Source organism: Nomascus leucogenys, chromosome 25, assembly GCF_006542625.1.
Source record: "Nomascus leucogenys isolate Asia chromosome 25, Asia_NLE_v1, whole genome shotgun sequence".
Lineage (NCBI taxonomy): Eukaryota > Metazoa > Chordata > Mammalia > Primates > Hylobatidae > Nomascus > Nomascus leucogenys.
Genome location: NC_044405.1, coordinates 7,690,429 through 7,708,943, shown reverse-complemented (window position 1 = coordinate 7,708,943; position 18,515 = coordinate 7,690,429).

Below are 18,515 nucleotides of genomic sequence, written 5' to 3'. Positions count from 1 at the left end.
GAATCCAGCAGCAAATGAAAAAGCTAATTCATCACAATCAGGTAGACTTTATTAATAAGATGCAAGGTTGATTCGACACACAACTCAATAAATATTATTCATCACATTAAAAAAGTGAAAACAAAAACTACATGATCATCTCAATAGACTAAGGAACGATTTTCAGTAAAATTTATCCTTTATGTTAAAAATGTCAACGGACTAAGTATTGAAAGAACACACCTCAAAATAATGAGTCATCTGTGACACACTTACAACCAACATCATACGATATGGGCAAAACCTGGAATAATTCTCCTTAAGAACTGGAAAAAGAAAAGATACTGACTCTCACTACTTCTATTCATCATAGTACTAGAAGTACTAGCCAGAGAAATCAGGCAAGGGAAAGAAATAAAAGGCGTGCAAATAGGAAGATAGAAAGTCACATTATCTCTTTTCACTGATGATTTATTTCTATACTGAGAAAACCCCATAATGTCTGCCCTAAAGATCCTTGATCTCAAAAACAACCTCAGTGAAGTTTCAGGATACAAAATTAATGCACAAATATCAGTAGCATTTTCATACAGCAAACAATGTACAAGCTGAAAGCCAAGTCAATAACACAATTTCATTCACAATAGCCACAAAATAATTAAATACCTAAGAATACAGCTAACAAAGGAGGTGAAAGATCTCTACAATGAGAATTACAAAATACTTTGCAAAGAAATCAGAGATGACTGAAACAAAGGGAAAAACGGTTCATGTATGTTAATAGGAAGATTCAATATTGTTAAAATGGCCATACTGCCAAAAACAATTTACAGTTTAATGCTATTCATATCAAACTACCAATGACATTCTTCACATAATTGGAAAGAGCTATACTAAATTTCATATAGGCCCACGAAAGAGCCCAAATAGCCAAAGCAATCCTAAGCCAAATACAAAAACAAAGAACAAAACAAAGCTGGAGGCATCACCTCACTCAACTTCAAACTATACTACAAGGTTATAATAACCAAAACAGCAGGGTACTGGTACAAAGACAAGCAGATAGGCCAGTAGAACACAATAGAGAGCTTAGAAATAAGGCCACACACTTACAATCACAAAGTTGACAAAAGTAAGCAATGAGGAAAGGACTTCCTATTTAATTAATGTTGCTGGGATAACTGGCTAGCCATATGCAGAAGATGGAAACTGGATCCCTTCCTTCCTTCCTTCCTTACACAATATACAAACGTAAACTTAAGATGAATTAAAGACTTAACTTTAAAACCTAAAATTATAAAAGCCTTGGAAGATAAACTAGATAAAATCATTCTGGACATAGGCCCTGGCAAAAACTTTATAATGAAAACACCAAAAGTAACTGTGACAAAAAGAAAAATTGACAAATGGGACCTAATTAAGCTAAAGAGCTGCAAAGCAGAAAAAAAAAATCAATAGAATAAATAGATAACCTACAAAATGGGAGAAAATATTTGCAAACTATGCATGTGACAGAAGTTTAATATCCAGAATCTATAAGGAACTGGAACAAATTTACAAGCAAAAACCAAACCACCACAGCAAAAAGTGGGCAGAGGACATGAACACTTTTCAAAAGAAAATGTGTGTGGCCACAAAAAATCTAAAGAAATGTTCAACATCACTAATCATTAGAGAAATACAAATCAAAACCACAATGTGATACCATTCCCACCAATAAGAATGGCTGTTATTGAATAAAGTTAAAAAAAGAACAGATGCTGGATAGGTTGCAGAGAAGAGGGAATGCTTATACACGGCTGGTTGGAATGAAAATTAGTTCAGCCATTGTGAAAAGCAGTTTGGCAAATTTATCAGAGAACTTAAAACAGAGTTACCATTTGACTCAGCCATCCCTGTATTGGGTATATACCCAAAGGAATATAAATTGTTCTACCGTCAAGATGGTATTCATCTTGATGAAAATCAAAAGGTAGTTTGATATGAATAGCATTGAATTGATGTCTACAATCACCACATATGTTCATTGCAGCACTATTTGCAATAGCAAACACATGAAATCAATGTAAATGCCCATCAGCAATATACTGGATTTTAAAAATTTGGTACATGTATACCATGCAATATTATGCAGCCATAAAAAAAAAAACAAGATAATGTCCTTTACAGCGATGTGGATGTAGCTGGAGGTCATTATCCTAAGTGAATTAACATAGAAACAGAAAACCAAACACTGCATGTTCTCTCTGGTAAGTGAGAGCTAAACATTGAGTACATATGGACACAAAGAAGCAAACAACAGACACTGGGGTCTACTAGAGGGTGAAGGTTGGGAGGAGGGTGAGCATCCAAAAATTACCTATCGGGTGCTATGCATATTACCTGGGTGACAAAATAATCCATACACCAAGCTCCTGCAACACACAGTTTACCAATATAACAAACCTGCACATGTACCCCCAAATACAAAATAAAAATTAAAAATAAAATTACTTAGGGCAATGCTTGACTTATGAAAATCAATTTGATAAATTTTGTCTATAGTAATATTATTGTTATAAATCAAAAATTTGGTGTTTATATTGCTTGTTATTCTTTCAACTTCCTGGATTTGGTAGGATTTTATCTGTAAATAATTTTGGAAAGTTTTCACACATTACCACTTGGAATATGTCTTCCTGTCGCTTCTGGTTCTGATATTCCAATTCTGTTTATGAAACACCTTTTGAAATCATCCCATGTTCGTGGATGTTGAGTTCTCTCTTACATTATTATTCTTTTTATCTTTAAATTTTACTTTACAAAATTGTATTGTAATTTCAAGCTCACTTAATCTTTCCTCAATTTTGTCAAATCTATTGTTGGCAATAGAAGGGATTCTTCATTTTTATCAGGATGTTTTTGATTTCTAGCATTTTCTTTTTATTCTTTCTTACAGTTTCCATCTCTCTGTTTCCATTACCCATATGTTCTTGAACTTGTTTCTTTTAGTTTTCACTAAAGCCTTCAGCACATTGATTGTTGTTATTTTATATCCCTCATCTGATCATTATATCTGTATCATATCATAGTCTTGTTCTGTTAATTGTATTGTTTCCTCCAAGGATATTTTTTCTTGCCTTTGGCATTCCATCTAATTTGTGTTAAATGCTTGACATTTTTTACCTGTAATATTAACTGAGGTAAATAGGCTTTTTGTATTAGTATTGATGTAAATCTTGCTAGAGATGGGCTAGTTTAAGTTTTGTTGTAGCTATAGGTGCCAGTGGTTAATAGTTTCCTAATGTTTTTGTTTTAGTCTCATTAATTTTTGGCTTCCCTAAGTACTCCTCAGTGACAATACATGTCTTGCAGCTCTTCAAGCTTCAATCCTTAGTTATTACACTGCATTGCTTTGGTGACAAATTGTCGGGGAGGAATGAGGCCATCTTAATTCTAAATCTTCAGTAGTTGAATGGGCATATGTCTTGAGAATATTTTTTTTAAATCTCCCTTCTCCCTAGTCCCCTCATTTGTTCAGTATTCCCAATCTATTTCCTTGAAGCTCTGACTCCTTTTGACTATTTTTTTTGACACTGGCCCCATATTCCTACATGCCTGACACCCAAAAAACTGAAGCTTGAGAAACTTACATATGTACAATGAGATGCATCTGGGCCAGGGGCAGTGGCTCATGCCTGTAATCCAAGCACTTTGGGAGGCCAAGGTGGGAGGATCACTTGAGCTCAAGAGCTTGAGATCAGCCTAGCCAACATGGTCAAAACCCATCTCTACCAAAAATACAAAAATTAGCCGGGCATGGTGGTGGGGGCCTGTAATCCCAGATACTCTGGAAGCTGAGGCAGGAGAATCGCTTGAACTCAGGAGGCGGAGATTGCAGTGAGAGGGGATCATGCCACTGCACTCCAGCCTGGGCGACAGAGTGAGACTCTGTCTTGAAAAAAAAAAAAAAAAAGAGATCTGTCTGCTGTCTGCTGACCTCTTCCTTACCCCTCGTTAATTCCTGTTTTTCCATATATGGCTACAATAAGATGCTAAACCCCTCATTTGACCACCTGCTGTCGTTGACCAACTCCTCTTCCTTGCCTCTCTAGTTTTCCTTCCCCACTCTGTAAATCCCAAACTTTAGTAGGTAAAGAAAGGATAATTTGGGTCTTGTCTCCCATCTCTCGAGCTGATGTTACCCATAATAAAGCCATCTTTCCTGGCCATACTCATAATCTCAGTGGTTGGCTTTCTGTGCAGTCAGCCCTAGCATTTGGTTATATTTTCATCCACAGATGATGTAGGAAGCCTAGCGAGGACTAGATTGGGAAGAATGCCTTTCCCTCAGCTTGAAAAAGCCACTGGAGAAGTCTTTTTCCATAGACAATAGACGTTTGTTAGAAAGAAGCCCCTAGGCATGTTTCACAATTAATTTCCCTCACCAGCCGGAGTTACAATGGCATTTTTCTTTGACCTTCTCAGTGATAATTTGTTGATGTTACTAGACACAACGCCCACAAAGGGTTGAAACTGTGGCCTCCGGGAATTTCTCATAGCGGACCACACTCAGTTTCCATCAACTGCTAAAAATTAGTGTTGAAATACTTCTATCAGTTTATGGCTCAGTGATTTGCTTCAGTAAGCTGATCTCGACTGTGACTCCATGGATGCACCTGTGTCTCCAGATTTTGGCACAGCATTCTGCTCTACAACCTCATTTATCTAAGGATTTAAAATTTTGTGTCTTAAAATTCGTCTACTTGTTCTTTTTGTAAAGATGACCATGATCATGTTCATCGTAGGCTTAAAAATTACCCCTCGAAGATGTTCATGTCCTAATTCCTGGAAACTCCGAATGTTATATGGCAGAGGCTCTTTTAATATCTGATTAAGTTAAGAATCTTGAGATGCAGAGATTTTATTGAGTTATTCATGTGGGTATGATGTAATCACAAAGGATCTTAGAAGAGGGAGGCAGGAGTTCAGAGTCTGTAGTAGGTGTGATGATGGATGTCATAGGTTAAAGTGATGTGAGGAAGTGTCCACAAGCCAAATAATATAGGCACTAGGAGGTAAAAGGGCAAGAAAATTGATTCTTCCCTTCAAAGCCTGAAGAAGGAATTTACCCTGTTGACACTTGTTTTTAGCTTTGTGAGACTGATTTTTGAACCTCTGACTCCAGAGATGTAAGACAAATTTGCACTGTTTTAAGGCACTGTGTTTGTTGTAATTTCTTATACCAGCAATAGGCAAGTAATTTAACTTCTAAGTTCTTTATATGTCACAGTAAAATTGAAAGTCCTAGAGAGAATATTTATTTCTTCCCATATTGCGAATATCTGGTGCTTGTAGAGATATGGAAGTAGGTGTGATCAGGTAGCACAATAGCAAGGATGCATGCCTGAAAAATGCTTTTCTTTTCTTTTTTTTTTTTGTAGACAGAGTCTCGCTCTGTCGCCCAGGCTGGAGTACAGTGGCGCCAACTCGGCTCACTGCAAGCTCCGCCTCCCGGGTTCACGCCATTCTCCTGCCTCAGCCTCTCCGAGTAGCTGGGACTACAGGCGCCCACCACCACGCCCGGCTAATTTTTTGTATTTTTAGTAGAGATGGGGTTTCACCATGATCTCGATCTCCTAACCTCGTGATCCGCCCGCCTCGGCTTCCCAAAGTGCTGGGATTACAAGCGTGAGCCACCGCTCCCGGCCCTGAAAAATGCTTTTCAAATCTGGCTGCCAAGTTAGAATTACTCAGAGAACCCATAGTAGAACAAACTGGAGTAGGCAGAATTCTAAGGATGTTTTCCAAAATTCCCATCTTTTGGTTATTCAAGCAAACACTCGTCTAGGTACTGCTGTAAAAAAGACCTTAGGTGAAAATAAGTTACCAATCAGCTCACCTTAAAATAAGGTGATGGTCTTAGGTTATCCAGCAGGGCACAAGGTAATTACATGGTCCTTAAACAAGCAGGAGAGGATAGAAAAGAATCAGAGTGATGTGGAAGAAAGAACAGGAGAGATGAAGCAGTGGGGTCCGGGGGAGGGCAGATCATGGAGACTGGATGCATGAAAAGAGTTCAACTTGGCATCGTGAGCTTTGAAGAGGGAGTAAGCAGTCACCACCTAGGGAATGTGGGTGGACTCTAGGATTTGGGAACAGTCTGTAGCTTACAGCTAGCCAAGGACACACGGATCTCACTCCTATTACCCACTTCAAGGAATTGAATTCCACCAGCAACCTGAATGAGTAAGGAAATGGATTTATCCCCAAAGCCTCTAGGATCCTACTTGCTGACACCTGGCTTTCAGTACTGTGAGACTAACCAGAGAAACCAGCCAAGCCACATTGCACCTAGATGTCTGAATTACAGAACAATGAGATAATATGTTGGTGTTTAAACCACTACTCTCGTGGAAATCTGTTATGGCAGCAATAGAAAACTGATATACAAACAATACAATATCTGACTTGATCTCAGACCAGTTCAAATATAATCTATTTGTAAGAGCTTGGGTGTGTTTAAAATTTATTTTTTTCTTGTAAAGAAAACATCCTCAGATAATTTGGGTAAATGGTAAGAACCACCGCTAGGTTGACCAGCTTGTCATGTTTTGGCCATGGATTTTTCTTACTTTTACCATTTTTGAGAAAGCCCTTAGTCCTGTGTTAATGGAGACATTTGGTCACCTTATATCCACTGCCTTAAGTGAAACAGAAGCTGTATTGAATGTATAAGAGGCTTTTGACATTTTATCTTGGAAATAACTAAAATCCTTCTAATTCCTCTTCAAATCATTTCCTTCATAACTAATCATGCAATTCTTCCCCTGCTTTCACAATGATTATTTGTCTGTTGAACTTCTGTTTCTTCAAGCATTTTTGTGTAATTATGTAGATGCCTGGAACCTAACTAAAACTTTTGCTGAATACCTTTGTTTCCTTGTAGGAAGTCCAGCCTTGTCATTTCACTTGCACACTTTTTTTCTTTTTCTTTTTTTTTTGAGATGGAGTTTCCCTCTTGTCGCCCACGCTGGAGTGCAATGGCAAGAGCTCAGCTCATTGCAACCTCTGCCTCCCGGGTTCAAGCGATTCTGCGGCCTCAGCCTCCTGAGTAGCTGAGACTACAGGCATTTGTCACCATGCCTGGCTCCTTTTTATATTATTAGTAAAGATGTGGTTTCACCATGTTGACCAGGCTAGTCTCGAACTCCTGACCTCAGATGATCCACCCACCTTGGCTTCCCAGAGTGTTGGGATTACAGGTGTGAGCCACCATACCCAGCCTCACTTGCACACTTTTTATCAGCTATTATGAGTTGAGACTTTATTGAAACTTACTATTTATAAGTATATCAAACTTTGTATTTCCACATATAACAGCATTTCAATTAAGCAAAGATGCAATACCTCTTCAATTTACTCTGAATAGCCATTCAGACATTTATGAATTGTTTTTACTTTCTCTAAAAGAAAATCAGCATTCAATATTATGAAATATGAAATATTTAAACAGTGTAATGTAAACATATTTGTCTTTTTCATTTGTTGGTGACTAAACACTTGTGGTTTACCTTAAACATCAGTTTTTATTCATTTGTATTTGACTAGTCATCAAAAAATCATCTTTTGTAATGAGAAACATAATATCATAAAAGCAACTATTTCTATTAATAGCTATATATACTATAAGTGCTCCCTTCAATGATCACGTCACTCTTTACATTTTCTATTAAAACCTTTGTGCTAACCTGTATTCAAAGGAGCATATGTCAAATTACTTGATATTTCTAAATGCATCTTTAGCACAAAAATGACAAGGACATTCATGTGGGACAGTTTACATGTTTATATACTAGAATAAAATTTAGGAAAAAATTACAAATCAGGACAATTCATACGTCCAACAGATGAATTTGAGCTATATAATCTAAACAAATTAAAACGTAAAAGTAAACTCTGTAAGCAAGTACCAGTTAAGATTTTTCCATTCATTAGTGACAATAACAAAGTAAAGATGAGAAGAAAGTCAAGTTGTTTTGTTTTTGCTAAAGCCATCAAATACAACTTTGATTAGAGGAATTATAGGCACTAAAATTAATACAAGAAACCCTCATTTTTATTTGAGGATAACTTAACCTATCCTCTGTCATATTCTTCAGGTGGATCTCAATAGTCATTAGGTTTTATTTTATACAAAAAGTCCTTGAGGCAGAATACCTACTTCAAAAATTGTTATACTTCATGTTAAATATTAACTTTTTCAAATGTATGTCCTATTTGTATATTTTATGCTTACTCTTTGAAAAAGTGAAATGAGGTTAGAAATTATATTTGCTTTTATGTCATATCCTTCTTTCTATATAAATAAACATGACGATTTTGGCTCAATTGATTTTTAGCTCAAGGAAATATAAATATAGAATGGATATGAATATCCTGTATTATTTTAACCAAAATCTCCCTCTAGTCCCAATTTAGATTGATTGAATCTTATCTTTTTTTAAACTACTTCCAAAAATACCTTAAAATTTCTTTTTCGAAGGACATTTAGTTATGACATGCTCAGATCAAGTATTTGCTGAATAATTTAATAATTTTTTCACCTTAGGGAGGATTATGTCAATATTACTATATTTGATTAAGACAGTTTGTAAGTTTGACCACTCTCTAAACATAGGACTTTGTATCAAATTGGATTTCCCATGCATGTCTGCACAGTGACATGTTCAAGTGACCTGACCATATTTAATTTGCTCATCGTGATAGCCTTGGCCAAATCACAAGACTGAATCTCATATGAATAAATTAGTCTTTGTTAGTCCCACTCCAATTTGGTTATCTTAAAAGCAAGGCTAGTAAGACGTGGAAACAAAGACGTATAAGGTAACCTGTTGTGCTGGGCATATACAAGGTGACCCCTATGTGTCCTGACCCTTGAAAGGTTTTTTTCCCCATAAGTTTGAGTGAAATCTCTGACTCGTTTTTACCAAAAGAATATGGCAAAGGTGATGGGATAGCCACTCCTGTGATTCTTATGTTATGTAAGACCCCGTATTAACAGAGTAGAGCCAGAAAGACTCCTGCTAGTCTTGAAGAAATAATCTGTCATGTTCTCAGAAGTCTGTAAGAGAACCTGAGAAAGGGCCACATGGCAAAAAATTATGAGTGGCCTCTGGGAACTAAAAGCATCTCCCAGCTGACAGCCAACAGAAAAGTGAGACCATACTCCTACAGTAGAAGAAGAGAATTCTACCAATAATCATATGAGCTTGGAAGGGGACCTCAAGCTTCAGACAGAAATGCAACCTTGCTAATACATTAAATGCTGCCTTGTGAGACCCTGAGCAGAAGACCAAGCCATAGTATTCCTGGAATTCTGACACACAAACTATGAGATAATTAAGATATTTTGTTCTAAACCTCTAAGTGTGTGGTAATGCGTTGCACAGTAGTAGATACTTATACCCATGCATGCTTTGGTTTATTAAAGTACTTATACATTTTATAGTAATATCTTAGAACACCATGATAATTCGTTTTATGCAGTACACAGTTTGTTTCAAATGGATTTTTAAAATGTTTCCTCAGTTTTGCCATGATATTAAAATGTACTCTTCAACCTTTCAATCTTAAGATTAACAATATAGTTATTCTTACTATAAAAATAAATATAGTCCCAATTTATAAGGAAAATAATTCACTGATAATAAACAAAAATTATGGTAATCAAAACATCATATATCTACATTTTATTTGAAAATTATTTGATATGCAATATTTCAATTGCTGTGCATGCAGCTCATAATCAAGCTTTAGCTATATCTAGATCCTCAACAGAAAAATTAAAGAAGAGTGTTACCTTTTGTTAAATCCACACAACTCCTGTTTACACCTAGAGAATGGCACAGAATGAAATAGAGAAGAGACTCAGCAATGTTATATGGGGAAATAGTAACAGCTGGGGTTAGTAGTAAAGACAGCACTGCTGGCAGGGTCTGTGGAGCCAACCACAACCTGAGGCCATTTTGGTTGTTCTCGAACATATCTAAGTGAGCCATTCTCTTCAGCTATTATGGAAGGGAGGACACTGGTAATGGGGTCCCCTTCCTTTACACGGAGAAGGAAACCTATTTCCATTGAAGAAGCAGACAGCCTGGCTATCCAGATGTTTGGGTGGGCCAAATTAAAATGCCAATTAAAAAAACAGTATGAAAATATATACCTATTACCTAAGTTTCACATTGGTTTCTATTGAAAAAACTTCTTTTCATACAGCACTCATACCTTCCTACATCTTCTCAAATTATTTGCTTTTCACTATAAAATTACATGCCTTTTGAAAAACAAACAATATATATTTCATAAACACTTATAATATCAAAATAACCTTTATTTAAGCCAGGTAAAAATAGCCATGTTAACAGTCTTTGTAAATCTGCTTACTATTTTTCTATTTATAAATGTGTTTTACAAGAATGGGATTTGCAATACCTATTTTATAATCTCAATTTGTTGTTTTTGAAATAACATCAGCTCTTGGAACAAATATGTATAATATTAAAATTGAGTTCCCTTTCCCTCAATCTCAATCCTAGATGTAAGTATACTCAACAGTTATTTGTTTATCCTTGCAGAAACTTTTTATGTATGTAAAGCATATATATTTATAAAGATATACACATCACTTTTATTTTACGTGATAGAAACTCATCATAATCACTCATCCATGCTTTCTGCTCCAAAATCTCAATGCCTCTCTTTTGCTGATCACTGGACGCTGAGATGGAGCTTAGCATTGTAATACACAGGAAGTTTATTAATTGGTGGCCCTATTTAGCAAAACCTATGGAAAAGAGAGGAAGAAAGCAAAAGCATGTAGAGATGTAGGCCCTACAGCCTCTGTTGATGTCATGGCAAACTCTGAGGTAGCATAGCCTTTCAGAATTGTCACAGGTTGGCTCAAGATATCCAAACCTTTATAAGCTGGCATCAATCAGGCTTTGGATGAGGGCTCCCAGGGAGAAAAGAAGTGACCTTGGGCCAATTGGCTTTCTGCAGCTCTAAGACAATCCTCAAGGGCTTGCCATCTGAAGAATGTCTATCTGCTAACAGCATTTCCAAAGGCTGAGCTAACCAGCCCTACATAGCAGGGAGGTTTGTTTGGTGCAACACAGACTGAACCACACTCTCTAGCTTCCATTTCTTGTTTGTAATATAAAAGTCAATGATAGTATTCTCAGCAGGCTGTCAAAAGATGCAAATGCAGAAATACATATAAAGGGCTTAGTATCTATCTTGGCACATGGTAAGAAGTATGTAATATACATTACTATTTATGTTATTTGTAGCAGAGCTATCACCACTACTATCATTGATTTAACAACTTATCAACCTACCAATATATTATTTAACAAAATAATTGCATACCCAAGTTATTATGAATCTAACAATAATAATACATATTCAGTATAGCACCTCATCCTAGTCAACAATGCATAATATTCCATTGAAGGAAAGTATAATTTTATTTTATTTTATTTTATGAGCTCCTATAAATGAACATGTAGTTGTATTAGTCCTTTTAAATTATAAACAATTTGTCTTCAGACATCCTTGTGCATAAATTTATATGTATACATGTGAATATAAATGATGATGGCAACTTGTCAGATCACTAGTTATTTCCATTTGAAAAATTTCAGTAGCTCCTATGCAATTATCATGTTACGAGTTTTCCCTAACTTGCAAGACCAGCGCTAGTATGACCCTGGATTTTATTAGACCTTCACCAACTTCAGGTTTCAAACTTTATTATTTTATCAATCTATTTTGTGGAATATGATATCTTACTATTTTAATTTGCATTTCTCCATAAATGAAAGTAGGCGTTTTTCATATAAGGCATTTTAATTGAAATTTGCAGAGACAACTGTGTATTCAAATGCAGTCACTGAACAAGATTTTTCCAAGCTAAACATGACAAACACATATTGCTATATTTGTATTTTTATAAATATTAATAAAAGTTATAATTGTTCATGTTGGAAAGCAAGCCAACACAGTAAAAAGAAAACAAAATTATAATCACCTATTGCCAAATACACCCTTTGTGGCTTTCATTTTATGATCACTGATACAGTTTGGCTGTGTCCCCACCCAAATTTCACCTTGAATTCTAGCTCCCTTAATTCCCAAGTGTTGTGGGAAGGACCCAGTGGGAGGTAATTGAATGATGGGTCTGAGTCTTTCCCCTGCTAGTCTCATGGTAGTGAATAAGTCTCATGAGATCCGATGGTTTTATAAACGGGAGTTCTCTGCACTAGCTCACTTACCTGCCTCCATGTAAAACGTGACTTTGCTCCTCATTTGCCTTCTGTCATGATTGTGAGTCCTCCTCTGCCATGTGAAACTGTGAGTCAATTAAACCTCTGTCTTTTTTACATTACCCAGTGTTAGGCACGCCTTTATTAGCAGCATGAGAACAGATTAATACAGTAAATTGCTACCAGTAGAGTTGTGTGATGCTGTAAAAAGGCCAAAAAATGCGGAAGCAACTTTGGAACTGGGTAACATAAAGAGGTTGGAACAGTTTGGAGGACTCAGAAAAAGATAGGAAAATGTGGGAAAGCTTGGAACTTCCTAGAGACTTGGAGTGCTCAGAAGCCAGGAAGATGTAGGAAAGTTTGTAAGTTCCTAGAGACTTGCTGAGTGGCTTTGACCAAATGCTGCTCATCTCAGATAGAGATAAGGAACTTGTTGGGAGCTGGAATAAAGGTGACTCTTACTACATTTTAGCAAAGAGACTGGTGGAATTTTGCCCCTGCACTAGAGCTCTGTGGAAGTTTAAATTTAAGAGACATTATATAGGGTATCTAGTGGAAGAAATTTCTAAGCAGCAATGTGTTCAAGATGACTTGGGTGCTGTTAAAAATCACTCAGTTTTATGTATCCACAAATCTTTGGTGTGGAATTGGAACTTATGTTTAAAAGGGAAGCAGAGCATAAAAGTCCAGAAAATTTGCAGCCTGAAGATGCAATACAAAAGAAAAACCGTTTTTCTGAGGAGAAATTCAAGGTGGCTGCAGATCTTTGCATAAGTAATGAGGAGCCAAATGTTAATATCAAAGCAATGGGAAAACTGTTTCCAGGGCAGGTCAGAGACCTTTGTGGCAGACCCTCCCATCACAGGCTCAAAGGCCTAGGAAGAAAAAATAATTTCCTGGGCCTGGCCCAGGGCCCCACTGTTCTGTGCAGCCTAGGTACTTGGTGCCCTGTGTCCCAGCTGCTCCAGCCATGGCTAAAAGGGCCAAGGTAGAGCTCGGGCCATGGCTTCAGAGGATAGAAGCCCCAAGCCTTGGCAGTTTCCACATGGTGTTGAGTCTGTGGGTGTGCAGAAATCAAGAATTGATATTTGGGCACCTCCACCTAGATTTGAGAGGATGTATGGAAATGTCTGGATGTCCAGGCAGAAGTCTGCTGCAGGGGCAGGGCTTTCATGGAGAACCTCTGCTAAGGCAGTGCAAAAGGAAAACGTGGGGTTGGAGCCCTCCCACAGAGTCCTTACTGGGCACTACCTAATGGAGCTGTGAGAAGAGGGCCACCATCCTCCAGACCCCAGAATGATAGCTCTACCAACAGCTTGCACTATGTACCTAGAAAAGCTACAGACACTCAATGCCAGCTTGTGAAACGAGCCAGGAGGAGGGTTGTGCACTGAAAAGCCACAGGGGTACAGCTGCCCAAGACCATGGGAACCCACGTCTTGCATCAGTGTGACCTGTATGTGAGACATGGAGTGAAAGGAGATGATTTCATAGCTTTAATATTTGATAGGCCTGTTGGATTTTGGACTTGCATGGAGCCTGAAGCCCCTTCACTTTGGATAATTTCTCCCATTTGGAACAGGTGTATTTACCCAATACTTGTACCCACATTGTATCCAGGAAGTCATTAACTTGCTTTTGATATTACAGGCTCACAGGCAGAAGAACTTGCCTTTTCTCAGATGACACTTTGGACTATGGACTTTTAAGTTAATGCTGAAATGAGTTTAGACTTTTGGGGACTGTTCAGAAGGCATGAGTAGTTTTGAAATTTGAGGACATGAGATTTCGGAGGGGGAGGGTTGGAATGATATGGTTTGGCTGTGTCCTCACCCAAATCTCACCTTGAATTGTAGCTCCCATAATTCCCACATGTTGGGGGAGGGACTCAGTGGAAGTTAATTGTATCATGGGGGTGGGCCTTTCTCCTGCTGTTCACAAAGTCTCATGAGATCTGATGGTTTTATAAATGGGAGTTCCCCTGCACAAGCTCTCTTGCCTGCCACCATTTAAAATATGACTTTGGTACTCATTCACCTTCTGCCATGATTGTAAGGCCTCCCCAGACATGTGGAAGTGTGAGTCAATTAAATCTCTGTCCTTTATAAATTACCCAGTCTCAGGTATGTCTTAATACCTGAGAACAGACTAATACAGTCACCAAAATTTGGTGACCATCTTTTTTCAGTAAATACATCTAGATTTTTTTTTTACCTCTCTGTTTGCAAGCAATAGAAACCAAAGTAGGGTACTTTAAACAAGTATACAATCTTATGTAGATAGACGAGCTGATAGAACTTACAGAGAAGCTAAAAATACTATTTTCATTTTCATATTTAAAATAGAAACTGGGGTAGCTCCAAGAATATAACTAACAGAAACCAAGAAACAGTTGATTCCAGGTTTCTCTGTTGGGATTCATCAGCTCTCACTGTTAAAAGTGATTATGCCGCTCCGTTCAAGATCCAAGAGAAGAGTGGGCACCTTGACACTTCCTATCAGGACTCAGGATTCTGTCTAATATGTGTGTTATGTCAGGGGCAGTGATAGTAGATAACAAAGGCTAATTAGTATGAGTAGAGAAATAGTAGAATTGATGGGGTTTCAACAACCACAACAGATGCTCACTATATCTGTAATGTAATTTTAATGACTTATAAGTATTTCACTTAATAGATTACTTAATCAATCACTTTCTACTAAATGTTAACTGCTTTGCAATTTTTTTCATTTCATACAACATTGTAATTATTCTGGTAGCCAAGGCTTTCTAAGATCTCTCAAACTGGCTGATTCAGTGCAATGTAAGCATTTTTCAGCTAATTTCTCATCATACAGTTTGTACCAATTTAAACTTTAACCACAAGTTGAAGGGACAATCTATTTTAAAAACAAACAGGAGGAATTTGTTTTGTTGTTTTATTTCATCACTATTCTATTTGCCTTCCTTGGATCTCTGATTAGATCAAACATTTGAACATACTATTCCTGATGAGTATTTCTTTGATGTTTTCTGGCATAACAATGGTTCAATTTTTTTTTAATTTGAAATTTTATTTTAGATACTTGGGGTGCATGTGCAAGTTTGTTACATAGGTGCATTGCATGATGCTGAGGTTTGGGTACAGATCCCATCACTTAAGTAGCAAGCATAAAACCCAATAGATGGTTTTTCAACCACTGCCCCCTTTCTGCCTTACCATTCCCACTGTAGTAGTCCGCAGTGTCTATTGTTCCCATGTCCATATGCGCTCACTGTTAAGCTCCCACTTATATGTGAAGAAATGCAATATTTGATTTTCTCTTCCTGCATTAATTCACTTGGAATAATGGCTTCCAACTGCATTCATGTTGCTGCACGAGACGTAATTTTGGTCTATTTTATGGCTGCATAGAATTCCATGGCATATATGCACTACATTTTCTTTTTGCAATCCACCATTGATGGACACATAGGTTGATCTCATGTCTTTGCTAGTGTGAATAGTGTAATAAACATACGAGAAAGTCTGTCTTTTATTATAAGAGATCTTTACATATTTTCTTTGAAAATCTTTATATTTCATATATATAACGAGTATTTAAGAAATATGGTTGTTTATTGTTCACCACTTTTTATAATATATTCCATTACACAGAGGTTTTACATATATATGTACCCAAAGTATTTAGCTTTGCTTTTATAATATCTGCCTTTTTCTTGTTCTTGTTGCTTTCTAAGTTTCCTGGTGTGAAAGAAACCATAGAGTTTGTAATTTTTTTTAACGATTAAATCAGTTCTTTCTGCATGATGACATAGTGATTAATTCATCCTTACACTACATAATTGAAATGTTATCTTCATCGTTTTTAGAAATGTATATACTTGGTGTTGGTAATGAAAATTAAATGATAAGTGAGCACATGTAGAATCCAAAATTTCATCTTGCCATTCCCTTTTCTGCCTGAATTGTTTGAAAAAAGAGTTTCTCCCTGGAAATTATTTCTGTCTTGTATTCCAGCAGAGCCCTGATTAAAATACCTTCCAGTCACCACCTTCCAATGTAGGGGAAAATTAGTTCTTTATAGACTCCCTGACTGGGTGCCTGAAAAATGAAGACATTGTGATGTGGCTATCCAATAGGAAATTCAAATTTAAGTGTCCCAAACAAAATTATTAATTCACCAACAACCCTTTCTCAAGGTTTCTCCATTCCAAAAATATTGATCAGGAAATTATTTCCACAATTCTCTTACCAGTTCTCTGATCAATAAACTAAGCCTGAAATGTTATTTCAAATCTCTTGAGTTGATTTGTTTTCATATCCTAATATTTTTTTCTGGCCTTCCTATTCAAATGAGTTTCAAGATTAGATTACATGCAATAATAATAATAGTATCTACTTCGAATTCAGTCTTACTTATGTAACACTATAAATCTTCATGTAACTTTGTTTTAGTAAAAAATCTACTTCTCTTATTTAGAAATATACATAAAATCTTATAGATTAAACATTAGGTGATCACAATTTTTACTTTCTGCAGATTTTTTGTTACTATACATGCAAAAGCAAGGTAGAGCACAAATTTAAAATGACCGTTTTAGATATCATGTTGTAATGTTTTAGTATAATAAAAATGCCCGTATTTTGGTTCTTTATCCCCATAAACCCTTATGTGAATATAGATATGCTACAAATAAGTTATGAAAAAATTGTATATCTGCTACTTGCAGGGAAAATTCTGTCAATGTATTATCAGCAAGGCCAGTGGTATTCAGGAACTGACATATAAAGATTTAAAAGTACTTGAAGAAAAACAGCTACACATATGAACATATGAACTCTTTTGGCTACTGCTTCCTATAAAAATTTCAATATAATATATTTTGTTAATGAAATAAAATAAAATTTTAACATTTAATTGTTAATCAGTTCTCATATAGAGTTTAGGCCCAACTTATAGAGTACGAAGTATTACAAAATGAACAATCCTATTTTTCATTTTGTTATATTATAATGTGAAAATAATAGACAATGTTTGTAAAAATATACCTTTAAAATATATAAACATATATTTAAAAGTAATGAAGCAGAATTATTTATGAAATGTATTGTAATAAATTTCCACAAATACATGAGGTTGACTACAGAAGTTAAAACAAAATATGTATTTATTTATACAAGACTGTGTGAATCCACATTAACGCCACATATACTTTTAAAAGAAAATATTGTCTAATTTATTTCCTCTGGATCAATCTAATATCTATATTGTCCTAAAGCTTGGAAATTTCATTATGTGGGTCAAATTTTTAATGAAGTTAATAATGGTCAGCTTTGACTTTTGTGTTTCATATAATTATAACAACAGTGGTATATTTTTTTGTCATGCTACACTCCAGAGTCTTGATACCAAGAATGCACTCTTTAAAAAAAATTAAGCCTGATTGTTCTTTTGTGCTTTTACTGTCACCAACACAATAGCACTTGATTCAGAATGTGAACTGTAAGGCAGCAAGTGAATCAGTTTGGGAACCAGAAGTTCTTGATTTATGTCCCAGCACTTTCTGCTGAAGATGTGACCCGTGGTGAAAGGAGTACAGCACAGTGAATTAAGTGTGGGCGGCTTTGTAAGCAGTGGAAATACATTGAAATGTAAGTCATATCTCTTTTTAGCTGTATCAGCTTGGCAGGTTACTTAACCTTCTTGAAACTTGTTATTTTATAAATAGAGTGACTGTAAAAGAGTGACTGATGTTTTATGCCCAACGTTGCTTAATATCTTAACCAGGAAAACATTCTAAATAATTTGACAAAGAAACCCTCAAAATATGTTAGATATTTCTCACCTTCCTGTCTCTGTGCCTCAGTTGCTCTTCTATACATAATCCTTCCCTCTGATTATATCCATGTACCCAGTTGCCCCACTGATTTTCTCCTGCCTACAGCCCAATATTGTCCACTCTACTGAAAGTAGTACCTCTTGATTTCTCTTTTTCTAAAAAGTAGACATGCATGTTTCCATCCTTTTCCTTTACAATCTTCCCCTAATTATAGCTCTCACACACAGCTGGTTGTGCTGTCATTTTCCCCCATCAAGTTTGGTAAGATTTGTGTTCTGTATTAAAACCACAGTTATGTTTTCTAGAATGCGTCAATGAAAACAGTCTAAAAACATTCATACCAACAGAAAATACTCACAGGCCTATGGCTATGAATATTTCTCAAAGTTGAGCAGAGGATGAACAAG